Consider the following 19,147-nt stretch of genomic DNA (forward strand, 5'->3'; position numbering starts at 1 on the left):
GAAACATCTTAGAACATAATTACAATTTTTTAAAATTCATCAAACCAAGTATCAGTAACTCACACTTATAATTCGAGCTATTCTGGGTGCTGATATCTTAGAACTGTGTTTGAAACTAGCCCAGAAAGAAAAGTACTTGTTAGGTTCTTATCTCCAATTAATCACTGAAAACAGGAATTAGCTCTGTGCCTCAATTTGTAGAGTGCTTTCCTTGATCATAAAAAAGGCATAGGGACAACGCCCAGGCCTTGAAAACAACATCCACAACAACAAAATATATCACATTAATTTCACAAAAGCATCTTTTAACTGCTGTGAACATTTCTTAGAAACATGAATACATGCCCTTGGAAAATGTTAAGTAAAAAGTATAGAATATTTACATCTATGTTAAAGACATGACTATTTAGATTAAGATATTTAGGTAATGATTAGGAATTAAGAATAATGATAGGTAGGTAAAATATTGGGACTGGTCTTTTATTCTATTTTATGATAGTATTAAAATGATATTTGTAGTGATTATATAAAATTACTCTTTGCTTGGTATTTGAATTATAATAAGTGATAAAAATTTTAAATGGTATCCAAAGCAAAGGAGTATCAATTCTTTTGTAATTTCAAAACAATTAAGAAAGCTCTTGCAAGGCTAGTTCACTCTAAGACTATATTTATTTTCTTGTTCTAGTTTTTATATGTTTGTAGAAATTCCAAAAATTCAATGGATGTTGGCATCTGGGAACAGCTTCATAGACACTAATATTGGAGCCCCTTAAGTGGAACTCTTTTACTTCATTTGTTATTTTCAGAAATAAATCAAGATGCTTGTGTATTTTGTTTCTTTTCACTGCTTTTGGGTCTTATCTTGAGAATAATTTTTTTCCTAGCAAAGTAGAGAAAAGCAACTGGATTGAGCAAGTAACGTATGGCTTTCATAAAATTCAGATGCATAGATTTGTGTCTTCTGTCATTTGCTAAAAGTTTCTTCCAGAAAAGGTTATCAATTACTTATAAGTGATGCATAATTCCTAAGTATTCCAGTTATCACATAGACTTTTTAATTGAGTTATCTCTGTATAAACTCAAAATAACAGACAAAAAAACTTCAAAATAAACAGAAATCACATCTTTATTTTAAATGCTGTAGTCTACAGAGTTTTTAAACAACACCAAAAATATCTCTTTAGGTATTCGGCATTTTGTGTGAAGAATTTTTAACAATAGTTTTTTTTTTTGTTTTTTTTTTCTGACATGTAATTCACTTGCAATATATTACCTCCTTTTATTATATACATTTTAGGGCTTTGGAAGTTAATTGTACCTTCATTGGTTTTCAAAGCCTAATTTTCACAAACTTGCATTTCTTCAAATAGATATCTATAAATTTTAGAACAGACATTAAAATAGATATAAAATTCGGTTACAGGAATTTGTCCAGCATGCATCCTCTATAGTTTATCTTTTCAAAATTTGATTTTGGGGATTTTTTCCAGGGTCTCATACATACTATTCAAGTGCACTGTCAATGAACTACAATTCCCTGTCCAAACACGTTTTTTTTTACTTCTCTTTAATACATTCACAGAATTGTAATGAATGTATCCTATAGAATTCTTTTTGAACTCTAAGACTTGAAAACTTGCTTGCTAAAATTATTGCAGTATTATGCAAATCGATCATTATGAGGAATTTATCAATTTCTCCACAAATGCATTACTATAGTTTGTGTCACCTTCTTATATTAGGGTCATACTAGTGAGTTTTCTTTTCCTTTTTTCTTAGATACTAAAGCGGAACTTGTATCATTTGCTCCTCTTATTGACTATTAATTTACAAATGTTCTTTAAAGAAATATCCTAGTCAGGAAAATTTATATAAAATTAGAAGATATAAAAATACTTAACATTCAGAATCATTGTAGCATTCACATTGTAGCATTAACAAATATATTCCCTCTATCTATTTGATATTCTTTCACTTCGGTTATAGTGTCCTTTGAATTATGAAAGGCTATCACTTGATATAATCCAGTATATTCTTGCTTTTCTTTAGCCACTAATGCTTTCCATTTAGAAACCTTTACTGATACAATGTCATGAATTTTTACATTTATGTCTTATAGGTTTTTACATCTCACATTTAGTTTGATAATCATTTTTTATTTTAAATTTTTGTATAAGGATTGAGATAGGTCACGCCTGTAATCCTAGCTACTCAGGAGTCTGAGATCTGAGGATCACAGTTTAAAGCCAGCCCAGGCAGGAAATTCCATGAGACTCTTATCTCTAATAAACCACTAGAAAGACAGAAGTGGTGCGGTGGCTCAAGTGGTAGGGTGGTCCCATTGAGCTGAAGAGCACACAGACAGCGCCTAAGCCCAGAGTTCAAGCCCCATGAGTGACAAAAACAAAACAAAACAAAACAAAACAAGGATTGAGGTAGTAGTCTAAGATCATTCTTTAAATCTCGAGAGACAATAGTGCCAATACACCCATTTAAGATATTATTTTTATTTCATAAAGTCATAGGATAGTTTTCAAAATCTATTGACCATAAAACTGAGAATTTATTTTTGACAAATCTGTTACATTCTTCTATGTGTCTGCTTTTTTAGTAGAACCATGTTGTCTTCACTACTAAACATGGTAATAAGATTCAAAGCTAGTATGAAGGCTGGAGCTAAACCATTTTACAAGATTGTTCTGACTGACCTGTATTCCTTGAATTTACATACGAGTTTATTGAGCAGGTGGACCAATATTCTACAAAGATATCTAGATGTTTGATAGTCAGTCATATTTTGTACCTTAGAAAAACACAAGACCCCAGATATTATGTATAGAAAAATGTATTTAGAGAGTAGTGGACACAACTAAAACTAATTCGGGAATGAGTTAAGATTTAAATAACACTGTAGCATAACAAAACTGAATGATAACAACTTGAGCTGTACAACAGAGGAGAGTGAGAGGGGAAAGAATGATGGACCACATAGCAGGTACATGCCATTGCTATGGTGTTTCAAACAACAAAAAGCGTTCAGAGAAGAGAAGGAGAAAAATAAAGTGTCCTGAGACAAGTTTCTTTTTAATCCATCTAATAGTTTGGAATAAAAGTCAGTGAAAATGGGAAAAAATACAATAAAAAATAAAGCATTGTATATACCTATTACAACGTAAAGAAATTGTAATAGGAATATGATAATTAATTTCTAAAGAAATAAGAGAAATAAGAAGAAATAAGAAATAAGAGAAAAGAAGAAAAGTAAAACCTTTATCAATAACAAACAGAAGAGATTGGAAGTGGAAAGGCAGTGGAAATATTCTAAGTAACAATAAAATTTGCTAGTGTGGATAGAATATGGATCACATGTTATCATATATAAGTTTGAAAAAGCATACTAGGAATGAAAGTTTGAAAGTCATGATTTAAAACACTATTTGGATTATCACTAGACAGTATAGCTGAGTAGTAAATCATTGGCCTAGCGTATGTGAAGCAATGGTGTCATCTCCCAAGCATTAAAAAGTACACAGACACAAACACCACATAAACACACACACACACACACACACACACACACACACACACACACACACACACACACACCACATACACACATTTGGAATATTGATATTATCATATTAAACGGAGGAAATTATCACAAATAGTAAAATATGTTAATATATGAAATCATAATATTACTCATACTATTTAAAAGTTTAGTAGAAATAAAATAGTCACAATATACTTGGATTTTAATGGATTAAGTAAATTGAAAATTAATAGAAGACATGAGAACCTTTGCAAATAAGTCTGAATTAATAAATATTTTGAAACCTGTGCCCTTTTATTTTGACAAAAGATTGATGTTACTGGTGTTTAAACTCAAGATTTAGAATATGTGAGCAAGGTGCTGTATATAACGTTAGGAATGGCTATATCTATGATCGTTTCACTCTGAATAGTTTTATAATAAGGTCTCATAGTTTCCCTGCCATAGCTAGGAAATGGATGCAACAAATTACCATGCTGAGCTCAAACTTTATTTTAAATTCAAGTGCAAATATTTCCAAAAAGTGATCAGGTAATGAAGCCTTTCTTAATAATCTGTGTGCTTCTTGCAGAAACGGTATTTATTACCTGGACAAATATGTTTATAACTATAAGAAAATAAATGTATTTAAATTCACTAACCATATAAAAATTGAGAAAATAATTTTTAAATAGCCACATGTTAAATATTTTAAAAGCATAATATATATTTCTGAATAATTTAAATGTGTAAAAATCATGCAAAATTAAATTAACTGATCCTACAACTCTGACAAAATAATTACCCTAATGAAACAAAATTAAACATTTAATCTCAAAATTTGAAATTTATAAAAAAAAATGAAGTAGGGTCTGGGAAGGTAGCTCAGTGGTAAAGCACTTACCTTGCATGCATGAAGCCCTGGGTTCGATTCCTCAGCACCACATAAGCAAAAAGAAAAAAAAACAGAAGTGGCGCTGTGGCTGAAGTGGTAGTGCTCTAGCCTTCAGCTGAAGAGCTCAGGGACAGGGCCCTGTCCCAGAGTTCAGGCCCCACAACCGGACTCCTCCCCCACCCCCAAAAAAGAAAAGAAAATGAAGTGTACTCTTTAGTTGACTTAATTAAGTGTAAACGCTCTGTATATTAATTTTATAATAAAAAATGCATGAACAAGGAAAGCAAAAGTACCCATTGATCACTAGCAACAGCAAAAGTGTCATTAGTTCTTTTTTTGAGTGTACACAAATATCTATGGATGATATAACAATGTTCCTTCCCTAAGAAATGTAATCATTACCTCGTTTATGTAACTGTAACCCCTGTGTATATTACCATTACAATAAAATTAAATTGAAATGAAAAATAAACCAAATAATATACCAATTAAGAATTCATACAAGCCCCACAACCCTCAAAAAATGTTAAAATAATTCTTAGAAGCCACTGATTAAAAACTTTGTAAAAAACTGCCCTAAATACCCAAGGAATATTCTTTGATGATACTATGTAAATACTTCAACTTCAGCAGAAAAGCAAAACGTTTAAAAACTGTTACAAAGTAAAGTAATAAATCAAAATATATTACTATTAATACTAATCATAAGACGAATTTATAGTGGTAGTCAAATATGTAAGAAATGAGGCAATTTGCCATTCATTTGCACTTAATAAGTGAGAAAGAATTTTCTAGGTCTTTTTAAATTATCATAAGTTTAATGAAAATTTATTTTGTCACATCATATGAGAATCAGATAAAGCTGATATTAGAACAAAGAACAGATTGTATTAAGTTTTTGGATGTTAATGTATATACTTATTTTGGTTGGGGGAAAATGTAGGGATTTCAACTTGGGGTATATTGTTCTTGCAGACCGGCGTCATATCAGTGTTTAATTTTAGGATAGGGGTTCCTTTCCACAAGAACATTCGCCTGATCTGTCCTTCTTGCCTTCCCATCATCAGTGGCATCAGAGTTGCACACCAACTTCTCTATCTTGCTACCTTGACTGGCCTGGATCCACAGTCCTTCCAATCTTAGTCTCTAGATAGTGCACCATGGTGGAAATTATCCAATTCACCCAGCTATAGATTGAGAAATAAGTCCACTAAACTTTTGGTTTGGGTTCTGTTCTCAAACCTCCTAAGTAGTTAAGAGTACACATGGGATCCCCTGGTGCCAAGCAGTAAGAGTATTTTTTAAAGCAACTAGACATATATATGTCTTAGGCTTGTGAATACCTTAGGAAAAGAATAATAGAGCAGTGAACCAGAGAGGACAGGCAGACTTTAACTTGCTACTCAGAGGCTGAATAAGCTTAGCTAGCTACTCGCGAGTCTGAGATCTGAAGACCACTGTTCAAAGCCAGTCCCATCATGAAAATACAAGCCATTATCTAAAAAAAAAACATAAGTGTAGCAGTTACTGAAGTGGTAGACGACTATCCTTGGGCACAGAAGCTGAGGAATAGTTCCCAGGCACTATCAAGCTTCAAGAATGATGAATGCATGCATGAGCACATGCACATGTGCGTGTGCATACTCGCACATGCATGCACACATACACAAACACAAATGAGTATTTCAATGTGAAGTTTTTTATTTTTTTTACCTTGCTGTAATTTATTTCCCTGTATTAGTTCACAAATTAACAAAATCAGCTAAGGAACTATTTACATAAAATTCATCATGTTTCTCTAAAATCTACTCTCTTTTTGGAAGCCTGTTTTTATTTGACCCAAAAGTAAGTTATCCAGGAAATCAAATCATCACTATTAAGTCTGTAGTATTAGATGACAGTTTAGGTTCCTTCTAGCAATATGATTTTGTGAAATCCTGCATCAAGCAATATGTTTCTTTCCCTAGAAGAGAAAGCTCTGTCAAACTTTTTCTCCTCTTGGCATTCATCTGTAGTTTTATTTTATTCATATATTTCATGATCTGTCTGTGTATGCCAAAGGCTGCCGTGAAAATAAAAACACCCTTCTCAGTGCTTAGCATGTGTATACCATTCATAGATGCTGAAATTACTTTGGAATAAATAATGTTCACCTTGACTATCTTGAGAAAGAAGAATTTGTTTCTCAGCACTTTAGGTAAGAACTTGAGGGAAAGAAACAAAAGGAAAAGTGAAGAACAACTCAACACATAGATTCAAATGAAACAAAACAACCCAAGAAAACACTAATTAATTCAGTCCTCAAGAACCTGCAGGAAATGAAAGATTAAAAAAAAAAGCTCTGACAAGCTTATGAAATTCGTGACTACATGGGAGTGCACTGTTGTGAGGATAGTGGCTAAAACCCAGACTGAACAGAAAGTTCTGTACACCATGCCATGCACCCGTTATTCTAAATTCCAGGAAGAATAACATCAAGTAGACTGAGGCTAAGATCATACACAAGTATGAAGTCAGTTTCTAGCTGAAAAATAATCAGTATAACTTAGGGCTGGGAGCATGAAAAAGTTACAAGAACACCCATTTAAGGGGCACAAAACACTCAATTCAAACTCTAATATTAGGGGTAATAAAGAAAAAATATGCTTTTAAATAATTAGAACAATTGTAACATTTGAGTATTTGAGTGGAGAAAAATCCATGAGAGAGATAGAATGAACCTACGTTCCAATGCTTTCTACTTTAGTGATAATGTTTAGTGGTACTTCAGACAAAACAGAGTTACTTTGCAAATAAGCATGGATCTGCATTTGGGTGATGGAAATACTCTACTTACACAAGTGTAAATTAAATTGATTTTTTTGGGGTAGATTGTAATTCTTGAACTAAGAGCCTCGGTGATGTCCCTGAGCTTTTTCTCTCAAGGCTACCACTCTAATACTTTGAACCACAGTTCCAATTCTATTTTTCTGTTGGTTGTTTGGAGATAAGAGGCTCATGGACTTTCCTGCCCAGGATGGCTTCAAACCACGATCGTCAGATCTCAGCCTCCTGAGTAACCAGGATTCCAGGCATGAGCGGTCAATATTTTTAAGAATTTAGTAAATTGTATAGTTATAGAAGTTATACATTATCATTGTAACCTGTGTAATATATGTGTGTATGTATAGATTAATGCATAGATAGAAATATTTCAACATATTTTTGCATCTACAGGAGATTTATGAAATCATCATTCATTATAAAATAAAATGGAAACAAAAGTTAATAAGGAGCAAAACAAAGGGAATTGTTACACGTTTCTTTTTGCTGAATGCAATATTAATTGTAAGAATCAGTTTGGGAAAACCATCTCTACTTTAGCAAAGTGGATAATTGCTATTAATTCCAATCCATCTATTTGCCCATATTGTGCATCCTCACACATGAGTGTCAAAATCAAACCACACTTTTTGACTTTGTATTTAACTTACCTGTTATAATTTAGGCGATAAATGAAGTAATCAAATAAAGATTAAAATCATAGTAAGCGAGGCTCTGAGTTAGAGCTGAAAAAGATTTTAAATATGATAATAGCTAATTAAGATGCATATTTCTTACTTTCATTCTGTTGTTATGTCTCTCATTCCCACATTAGGAAAGTACATAGAAGGTTCTCAGTAAATTATATGTACAATTATTAAAAATGTATTGAAAGAATATGGGCACAGTGTGGTTTTAGCTTATTGAGACCTATATGGTGTAGTGTGTTTTTGAGGACTTGCAAAACGTTGCGATGGAGATGATGGGAAAGATGTGCTTATTCTGGAAAACAGGTTAGGGGATTGCTCCCAGAAAGATAGTGATGAATTCTTCCAAATGGTTTCAGTAAAATCACTTTCACAACCATGTTCACTATTGCACTATTCACGATAGCCAAGTTATGGAATCAGCCCACATGCCCTTTGGCGGAGAGATGGTTGGCAAAACTGTGTCATATATACATAAGTGGATTGTACCTATCCATTATGAAGACTGTTACATTATTTGCAATGAAATGGATAGATCTAAAAATATGTTAAGTAAACTAAGTCAGAGCCAGACACACAAAGGACCCATGTTCTTTCTCATATTTGGAAGCTAGAACTTTATACAAGTTTACACAGCAATATTAACCAAAAAATGCTATTTACAGAGGAGTATTTAAATGATGTCATATTTTTATAAAATTGAACTTTTAATCCAACAAAATGAATACCAGGAAACTATCACTTGGAAGATGTGAGGGGAAGTCAAAGGGAAGGAATAAAGAGGGCTATGGAGGAAGAAATTGAAGACATAATATTCAATGCAGATAGTATGAAACTAGAAAATATTAAAGTGTGGTGAGATTTTGAAGGGTAGGGAAAAGTTATATAAAGATCCATTATACATGGGGCTGGGAAGGTGGCTCAGTGGTAGAGCGCTTGCCTTGCATGCTCAAGGCCCTGGGTTCGATTCCTCAGCACCACATAAGCAAAAAGAAAAAAGCCGGAAGTGGCGCTGTGGCTCAAGTGGTAGAGCGCTAGCCTTGAGCTGAAGAGCTGAGGGACAGTGCCCAGGCCCAGAGTTCAGGCCCCACGACTGGACCCCCCCCCAAAAAAAAGATCCATTATACATAATAACATGATTTATTGAATGAAAATTCCATTGTACAACTAGTTAAGATAATAAAAATATAATTAAAAACAATGGAGACATCTGATCTTAAACTGTGTTCTCTTAGGCCATGAAACAATATAATAGTTTCGTCCTCAGAAATTTTCTTTTCAGGTATTTTCCTTACAGTGACAGAAAAATGATCAATGCAATGAATATCAATATATCATCACATTGCACATCATAAAGAGACAATATAAAATCAGAGTAAAAATTTTAGAATTCATCACATGATAAAATAACAGGTAGAATTTGCCAAATGCTAATTGATTGTTTTTCCAATACTTTACCTATGGTATATAATTTAATCCTCACAATAATTGCATAAAGTGGAACTACTTACATTTTTAATTCTCAGATGATATTGAAGTCTTCAGAGTTGTAATTACTAGTACAACATTGCACACATGGTAAGGGTTAGCCTGAGGTCCATCTCCAAATGTATCAATTAACCTCATTCTGTTTTATGACTAAAATACCAGCCCTTTGTCTACAAATTCTAGGAAAATTTCCCAGAATTATTGTGTACACTCATAATATTTCACTTTATATTTGTTAGAAAATAGGTAACTGTAATATGAAAACTCAAAGGTCATAATCAATACATACCTCCCTGGTGAAAGGAACTGCTAACGTATAACATTCTTGATTTCTAGGTCAAAATAGCAGAAATCATATTCTATCCCTTCACTCAACACTGCACTGCCTGGGGACCCTATCTCTGTTTAACACTGTCTTACTGAAAGAATGACCTCCCCAATTGCTGATGGAAACAGAATGGAGGTCTTATACACCAATCATTTCCACAGTGTAGCTCACCTAGTTTGTTTACTATTAGAAGTTTTTTGACTGCTTTTTATACCCAACATTTTGAGAGAAAGGTATACTTTAAAATGCTATTAAAGCAAGACTGATATAAAAATCACCTTTGACCCCAGGTAAATATTTTACCTTTCATGTACCCCAAAATGCAGACTGACCTATAATTAATGTTAGGAATGAGAGGATAAAAATCATAGACAACAAGACCTAAGCATGAATTAAAGCCTTTCCAACTTCTGAATACAATTGGTTTAAAAAGACATAAAGGGCTGGAAGGTGTCTCAGAGGTAGAGCGCTTGCTGTGCATGCATGAGGCACTGGGTTTGATTCCTCAGCACCACATAAGCAAAAAGAAAAAAGCTGGAAGTGACGCGGTGGCTCAAGTGGAAGAGTGCTAGCCTTGAGCTGAAGAGCTGAGGGACAGCAACCAGGCCCACAGTTCAGGCCCCACTACCAGACTCCACTCCCTAAAAAAGACATCAGTACTACTACATTTTTTCAAAATTTCTTTTTTTAAATATTTATTATTTATTTATTTATTGTATTTTCCCAGGAAAAGAAAGGTAAGGGAAGAGTCAGTATGTGTTTAAAAAAATGATTAGAAAGGAGGAAAGAAAGTACTCGGGTACAGCACAAATCAATCATGAAATAAAACACCCCAGGACTGGTATTATTAAAGCCCAAGGGAGCTTTAGTCTGCAGGGATCAGAGAAAGGACAGACAGGTACACATTTTCCCACCCTCCCTCCCCAAAAATTTAAGATTTCTCACAAAGCTTTGGTTTCTAGCAGTAAACATGGCGTTACATTTGTCCGTCTCCCATTAAACAATCTTGTGGCCACTTTGACATGACTTTTCTTGCACCTGTGTACAAGTTCCTGAGTGACTTGAACACACATTAATATTCCCTTTCCTGGTCTCCTGACCCCACTTTATACATGGAAAGCCACAATTGATTTTCTCTAGTATTACAGAACAAACAGGTTTGGTCACAAATGTCATATTTGATGAGAATTACGTTTAAAAAACATGGACTCAGGTTGGGAACAAGGTGTGTGTGTGGGGTGTGGAGAGGTTGGAGCCCTAGAGTCTTCAGAATCTTTGCATAAGTCACATAAAAGTTGAAGAGACGTTCCAAGAGTCATCTGTGTATGGGCATGTAGGTTTTCTTTTGAGGGAGAAAAGGGTAGAGGATAGGGACTTATTATTATTATTTTTACCAATGAAGATCTAGTCCAAAATGGGAAATAGGGGAAGAGAGGGAACAAAAGAAAAACTAGTTCAAGATCCTCACTTTAGAATGTCCCCCAACTTAGCTTCATATCCTTTTGTCTAGTGCATAACCTTCTGTCAAAGATGGTTTGGCTATTTTTCTCAATTCTAAAAGAAGTTTGTAAACAATAAAACCTCAAAAAGAACATGGAGAAAAAACCCACACATTATTATTTACACAAACTAGGCCACCTAGCAAATGACCAACTCAGAAACTCAGTAAAGTCCTACAGAGCCTAGACAAATACAATTAACTAGAGGGGGGCAGCATTTGTGGGGAGACAAGAAACTAGGATCAGACACACATCACCCAATGCATTCTATTGCATTTGTCCTGTTTCAACACAGTGAGGGAAGTTTGCGGTGATCTCTCAGAATGTAAACGAAACTCCCCTTTTCTCCTTTAGCTAACACAACACTATGAACAATTATGCAGCAGGGCAGGACACGGGCTCCAGAGACAGGCGTTCACTTATGGATTTCACTGGAATCCGAGACTGAGGATTTTGGTCCTTGCTTTTTATAGAGCCATCCCTGCATGGCTAGTACAAGGTGGACACATATCTGTGGTCTTAAAATCCAAACATATCAATTCCCATTCCTTAGAGGAAAAAAAAATACATATACAGTTACTTGCACAGTAATCCCAGGCTAACCTAGTAAAGGATAGATGTGGTATATGGAAAGAAAACAAGTCCCAGAGCCACAGGTTTACACAAACATTACTAACCTTGGCTTCCTCTTTGGGCCTCTTCTACCTTGTCTGCACCACCATTTCCTGTTTAGACTAATTTCCATTCTTCCAGCCGAAGGAGAACAAGTCATGGGGCAACCCAATTAAAAACCTAGTCTCCCATGAAACATTTCCAAGGGTTGATGGGGTTTCAAGAGGACCCTATGGCAGAAAAGCCAGCTCTAATTGGCAAAAATGAAGTGGTTCAATGCGCTATGCACTCCAAATGGTTGCTCTCCATGGTGATAAAAACAACAAATTCTTCCTGCTGTGCAGACCTGGAGCTGTTGCCCACTTATCCCTGAGATTGCTCATGTACCTGAGAACACAGCGCAGGAAGGAGGGCCTTAAGATTAAAATATATAAAAATACAAAACCAGAATATTTATAATAAGAAAAAAAGTTAAAATGCACAAGATACGTCATTCGCATATATAGTGCAGGTTTGGCATCCTGGAGAAAGCGGGGACCCAAGGTGCAGTAATCCAAGGGAACAAATAAATTACAATCACATTGGCCCAGAATGGGGGAGGGGGCAGGGAGAAGCACAGAGCACCAGGTTTACAGCCATTCCCTAGTAACCCATGTTGCATGTCATCACAACCCAATGCCTGGACAAGCTCTCCCAGTACTATGGCTCAAGATAGGGTGATGAGGAAACAAGATGTTTAGGAGAGGAGGTGGTGGAGAGACAAAAAAGAAAACAAAACAAAACAACTCTGCCTTGCTCCTGACGGGCCCTCCTACCCGAGGTACTACACTTTGGGGATTTGGGCCCATGGATCTGCTGGTCTGATGCTTATTTGTTTCACACCCTGGCAAGAGAAATAGGACACATCCTTCTTTAAAGGAACAACTTGCCAATCTGGGTCATTTTTAGAAGCTGGAGGCTGGGTGGGTTGGGGCGGAGGGAGGGGAAGCATGTAGGACAGGTGAAGCTTATCATATAAAGTATGCAGGTTTCAAAATGGTTCCCCCAAAGCCCCTCACTTGAATTGGGATAGATCATGATGGGATTCCTATGCATCACCCCTTCCCCTCATCAAAAGAGAAGATGGGGTGATGCTGGGACATCCCGGCCTGAGACATATGGCAGTGCCAGCTACTCTCCAACACATCCCATATTCCCATTTTCTCCACTTTACCTATTGATGCCTTCTCCTTGAAACTTCCTGCTGGCAAGAGTAGCCCCCCTTACTCTGGTGGCTCAATTTTGGGCCTCGGGGAGCAGGGCAGGGCTGTGATCTCTTCTTCTTATTCTTCCCTAAAGTAGGCAGGCTTTCCCTGGGAACTGGGGACCTGCTGAGCCTTCAGTGGACAGGAGGCCACCATGTGGTTGATGCTTTGGCAGAAGTTGCATTTCTTGGGCTGTGGTGACAGCTTGCATTCCTTGGCATGATGGTCTAGACCACCACAGTTGTAGCACCTGTCTCCTTTGGATCTGCGCTTCTGCATGTTCTTCAACTTTGGCCGCCTCTCACTACCAAAGAGAACACCCCACTGGGCCCAGTGAATCCAATGGATTCTAGGCCTTTGGCAGACTTCTTAAAGGAAAACTCCACAGCCTCTCCCACCCTCAGGCTCCAGAAGCCCTCCATGTGCAGCTTACTCTTGTGCACAAAGACGTCCACCAGGGGGTCCAGCGCGACCATGGTGCGGGCCTTCATAGATAGGAAGCCGAACCCCATGATCACGTTGAACCACTTACAGATGCCGGCCTTGTGCAGCAGCTGTGGCTCCCTGGCCGCCTGAGCCGCATCCGCCGGTGCCTACTCGGCCGCCTTCTCCACCGCCTTGGCACAGCCACCTGCAAACTGCTAGTTGGACACCAAGCCCATGGTCATTGGCTGAGCCCTCAGTCCCGGGCCCCTGGTAGGGCTGCTGCTGGCCCCTGAGAAGTCCGGAGGCAAAGGGGACGTTCGGAGAAGAGGCAGCTACATCTTACCCCGCACAATCCATTTTTTTCAAAATTTCTTATGATACTGAAGATTCAATTATAAACTATTAACACTTGAAAATAACTCATTTTGGGGGGAGTAGGACACAAAACACAAGATTAATCCTAATCATTTTCAAAGACATTTATTTATACTACAAATTCACTCCTATAACTACAAAGATTCTAAAAATAACAAGTATAGTGTCACAAAGGACATAATTTAAATTCATCATGTATATTCAAAAGACTGTGCTAATAGAAAACAAAGTTATACTAATAATTAGCTCACCCAATTTACTTCCATTCTTTTATTCTATATCTTTTAGTTTCATAAAAACTGGCTTTTCATAAAATGATTCATAAAAAGCCTATATACCCACTTACATTTTCAGATTTTAACAATGTTTATTTCAAAAATGTTTTTAGCTGTATAGTCAATGAACTGAAAACCATGATCCTCAGATCTCAGCCTCAATAGCTAGGATTACAGGTATGAGCCACCAGCACCCGGCTGCTTTCTTTCTTTCTTTCTTTCTTTCTTTCTTTCTTTCTTTCTTTCTTTCTTTCTTTCTTTCTTTCTTTCTTTCTTTCTTTCTTTCTTTCTTTCTTTCTTTCTTTCTTTCTTTCTTTCTTTCTTTCTTTCTTTTCGGTTGTGGGGCTTGAACTCTGGGCCTTAGCTTTGTCCCCAAGCTCTTCCGTTCAAGGCTAGTGTGCTGTTACTTTGAGCCACAGTGCCACTTCTGGTTTTCTGGTGGTTAATTGGAGATAAGAGTCTCACGGCCTGGCTTTGAACTGTGATCCTCCGATCTCAGTCTCCTGAGTAGTTAGGATCATAAAATATTCAAAGGGTTTTCAGAAATTGCAAGACTTGCTCTGGGATGTTATTTATATTGGAAAAGATATTCAAAAATCCTTATTTGTTAAAGTTGTGATAGTTACTCCCACAAAAGAACAATTAATGAAGAAACATTTGTATGTACAAAACAACTTCAAATGCATCCACAATCTGGAGGTGACACATGCTTTTTGTTTGTTTTTGCAATGTATATCTAACAAACATATCCACAATACTGATTTTCAGTAAATATGATGGGATATTCAAACCTAAAAAATAAGGGGTTTATCTATCTTAGTGTGAATAGATATGATCTTACAAAGAAAGTTATTTTCAACAGAAATCTGGAAAGTGTTTATCCACCTTGAGTTTCACAGGAATAACCAGAGTAATACCTGTTTGGTCGAGTTGGTCAAAATCACTCTATGAGTATATCTTAAAAGTATATCCAATTTAAGAGGTCAAATACATATTTTGTACTGACAGTCATCTTACAGCAATAACTGACTACCTAATTATATGGGTATCTTCTTGCCTAACATATACTAAGAACTGAAAGTGATCTCTTTTATCTAACTTAATGATGTAAATGCTTTGATTATGAGGGTGTTATTATTTGACAAATAAAATATACAGAAGGGTGGTTCCACTGAAATAACAGGATGGAACACTGATAAATAACAACATTTCAACACAGCTCTTTTCAGCCTCACTCTGTCCACATTGGCAAGCAACATTGCAACCGCACACACACACACATACACAAACATGTGCACACATGTACACACACATATACATGCATGCCAAACTCAGGGTTTATTGTACAAAAAATTTCAAATAAAATATTAATGATTAGGAAAAATGATAATTTGCCTTATTACAAAATAATACATAATCCAGTCTCCATGATTGTTATATTTTACCTGCCTCTCCACATGTGACCACTTAATTTATTTTTAGTTAATTCATTCATTCATTCATTCATTCATTTTTTGCTAATACTAGAGCTTGAACTCAGGGCCTGACTCTGTTCCAGAATTTGTTATTTTTTTGTTTTAGTTTTCTCACGGCTAGCATTTTAATGCTTATACTACAGCTCCATTTCAAGCTTTTTGTAGTTAATTTCAAATCAGAATCTAATGGACTTTTTTTTCTTGGTCTGGTTTCAAAGAACAATCATCCGATTTCATCTTTCTGATTAGGTAGGATTAAAGACCTGAGCCACTGGTGTGGCTCCTACTTTTTCCTATACTTATCTAATGCACATACTTAGATAGTAATTTAAACCTGAGAGCATAAAACCAAGATGTACAGTGATGATATTTTCCTGTCAGAAATTCAAGTTAGTAATGTAAATTTATTCTTAAGACCATATGCAAAAAATAAGAAGAAATCTGATGATGATGATGATGATGATGATGATGATGATGATGATGAAGATGTGTGTGTGTGTGTGTGTGTGTGTGTGTGTGTGCTGTTGCAATATGTTCCACATATAAGCACTGTACAGGGGTGTCCAGCCATTCACAGTTATTGCATGAATATTTGCCTTTAGCTACCAACCCATGGACAATTTCTAGTTGTCCACTCTAGGCTTCCCAATGAAGAGGGGTTTACTCATCCTCATCCCTATTATTCATATGTGTGGCCTTTTTGGAAATAGTCTCCGCTGTAGTAAGCTGCAAGGCAAGCACTCTACCACTGATCCACCATCCCAGCCCAAGTTTTAAGATTCTTGTTTGTAATTTGGTCAAAGCTCTGACTCTTTATGTAGTCTACTAAAAATGTATTTACTAATTTCATGTAAATACATATATTCTATTTCCATCTCTTTTAAAAAATAAAAAAAATTGTTTGCTCTGTAAATTGATTAGAAGCATGGATTTTGTGGCTAGCTAGGTCATTGCACATCTGTATCTATTTTCCTCTCTCTCTTTCATGGTTCTCATAGACAATATGATTGCTCCAAAATTATCCTAATTTATTTTGTTTTTATATTTTTGGTTGCATCATTTCACTTTCTCCTCTGCCATTTCCCAAATCAGCACCACATAAACAGAACCATCCAGAAGTGGTGCTCTGCCTCAAGTGGTAGAGTGCTTGCCTTGATTTGAAGAGCTCAAAGACAGTTCCCTGGCCCAGAGTTCAGGCCCTACAACTAATTTTAAAGAAAAGAATCTAAATACTTGATAATTCTACTAACAGATTTGACTAAAATCAGTTGAATCACACTTTTCCTGTACAATGAAGGAATAGGTCCAGGCTAGGAAAGCAGCTAGAGAAGGCAGGCTGATTGTATCTGTGACAAATCTTTGTGGATAATGATATCGAGGATTACTTACTGGTGATTCACTTGCACTGCAAGCATGATTCTGAACGATTGCTTGCTGATTCTGAATTATTGCTTTGATCATTATATCCTCCAAAAAGCAAAAGTGAAATTTAATTGATAGAAAAGGACTACTAATACATTTTGACTTCTCATTAAGCATCTTCAATCATCAAAATCACCTGAAGACAATAGACAGGCCTATTTTTTAGATGAAAACAAATGTCTTTAAAAAAACAAGAATTTAGGTAGTCATACAAAGGACTTCTATTTTACTACTGCATTATACATTTTTTCTAATGTTGAATACCAACATTAGAAAGCTCTTTAAGCCCATAAGTTGAATAGTGAGTTCTCTGACACTATAACATGGTATTTCCCAAATCATTTACATAGAAGGCATTGTTTCCTATTTTCTCATTCCTAGAATAAGCTGCACATGAAGACACCACTGGTCCTAATTTTCAGTCTGTACCTTTGAATATTGAGGAAAATCTTTCCTCTGCTCTCTATAAATTCCCTACTCTCCAGTTAGAATAATTTAGAGTAGTAAAAATGGAAAAAAGATAAAATAAATCATGGTGAATAAATATATGCAGAAAATTCACCAGATTTTTCTGACCAGTTCAACCAATGTGAACTATTGGAGAAAAACATGGACATCTCATTCCCACTGGCACTCAAAGTCTCCGGTTAGGCAATTCTGACAAAGACAGGAAGTAAGATGAAAAAGTGAGGAATGGTATCATTTGCAAGAAAAAAATTGAGGAAGATCCAAGCAAATTTCTTCTTTTGGATCCCGAAAACTGCATTTGATATTTCCAAAAGGATAAGTAAGTATTACTACCTCTATGAAGTTATGGAAGACTGTACAAATTGTTCTCCTAAGTTGTAATGGTTTGGTTGAGGTTCTTAAATTTCAAAAATGCCAGTCCATCCTTTGTTTCCCTACAATTTTTTTTCAGAATACAAAGCAACAGCAATATCTTACTTTAAAAAATCATGGATTCCATGTATTTATCCAAGTGAATTGCCTGACTTTGATGTCAAAATATATTCAAGAATTGTTTTTGTACATCTATAATGATTTCTGCAGAGTTTGTGATTTTTTTTAAATCAGAAATAATTTTAACTTATCTTTTGAAATAAATAGTATAGAAACTAAAGATGTTCAAGGTGCTTTTCTGAAAAAAGTATATCTGTTTGTATAATGTCCATAATCTATTTAATTCGCTGCTAGATATAATACTTTGAATTCTACATTGTTATATAATGTATATGTTCATTAATAAATGTGTCCTTTCAAATTGCATTCCATATAGAAAAAGTTTAAGATTCTTTTTTTCCTAGGTCCTTGTATTATTTTATTTCTTTGGGATAAAATGACAATGTTAACTAATTTCTTTTTTTTTAATTTAATTTAATTTTATTTGTGAACATACTGTACAGAGGGGTTACAATTACATGGGCAGGATAATGTGTACATTTCTTACCAAGCATTGCAGCCTCCTCCTTTGTTAATGTTAACTAATTTCAAGTTTTGTAAAGGTTATGCTATGTAAAGGCCTTTCTCAGGTGAAGATATAATATACTGATGTCAAACTAACCTTTAATTCTATGAATTACATGTATTGTTACAGTTGTATTTTTGTAATGAACTTTTTAATAACTGTTTTTAACTGTTTTTCATTTCTTGCATCAGAAGAATGAAAAATATGGAATACTTCACAAATTTTCATATCATCCTTCGGCAAGTGCCATGTTAATCTCTGTATTGTTGTAATTTGGGTAGGCCTGCTGCTGAAACATGTAGTATCATCTAAATTTAAGTACTTAATGATGCAATCTTTATACAGGCATATATCCATGGTTGACTATTTATAGCAAGGAACCCTTATTGTTCCTAAAAATGCTTATTTCTCTAAAATTCTGTGTATAATGGGAAAAACATATTGCTTAGTCGATTGCTCATATTTGCAATTTTTTTGTCAATGACTATTTTGTCTTTTTCATTTTAAATTTTATCATACTTTGAAGCCTTTACAGCTAAGTCCAAAGGTGATTGCTTTTCAAGTATTTATTTATCAACTGAATTAGCTTTGTGGAGCTA

The 19,147-nt window shown here is 35.3% G+C and overlaps 2 pseudogenes; both read right to left on the reverse strand.

Moving 5' to 3' along the window:
- Positions 1-13,141: 13,141 nt before the first annotated feature.
- LOC138804147 (protein lin-28 homolog A pseudogene) lies at positions 13,142-13,772 on the reverse strand (annotated as a pseudogene).
- A 4,974-nt stretch (positions 13,773-18,746) lies between these two features.
- Positions 18,747-18,846, reverse strand: LOC138804150 (U6 spliceosomal RNA; annotated as a pseudogene).
- Positions 18,847-19,147: the final 301 nt, after the last annotated feature.

Source organism: Dipodomys merriami, unplaced genomic scaffold (genome assembly GCF_024711535.1).
Source record: "Dipodomys merriami isolate MVZ:Mamm:240054 unplaced genomic scaffold, mDipMer1.0.p SCAF_359, whole genome shotgun sequence".
NCBI classification, from domain to species: Eukaryota; Metazoa; Chordata; class Mammalia; order Rodentia; family Heteromyidae; genus Dipodomys; species Dipodomys merriami.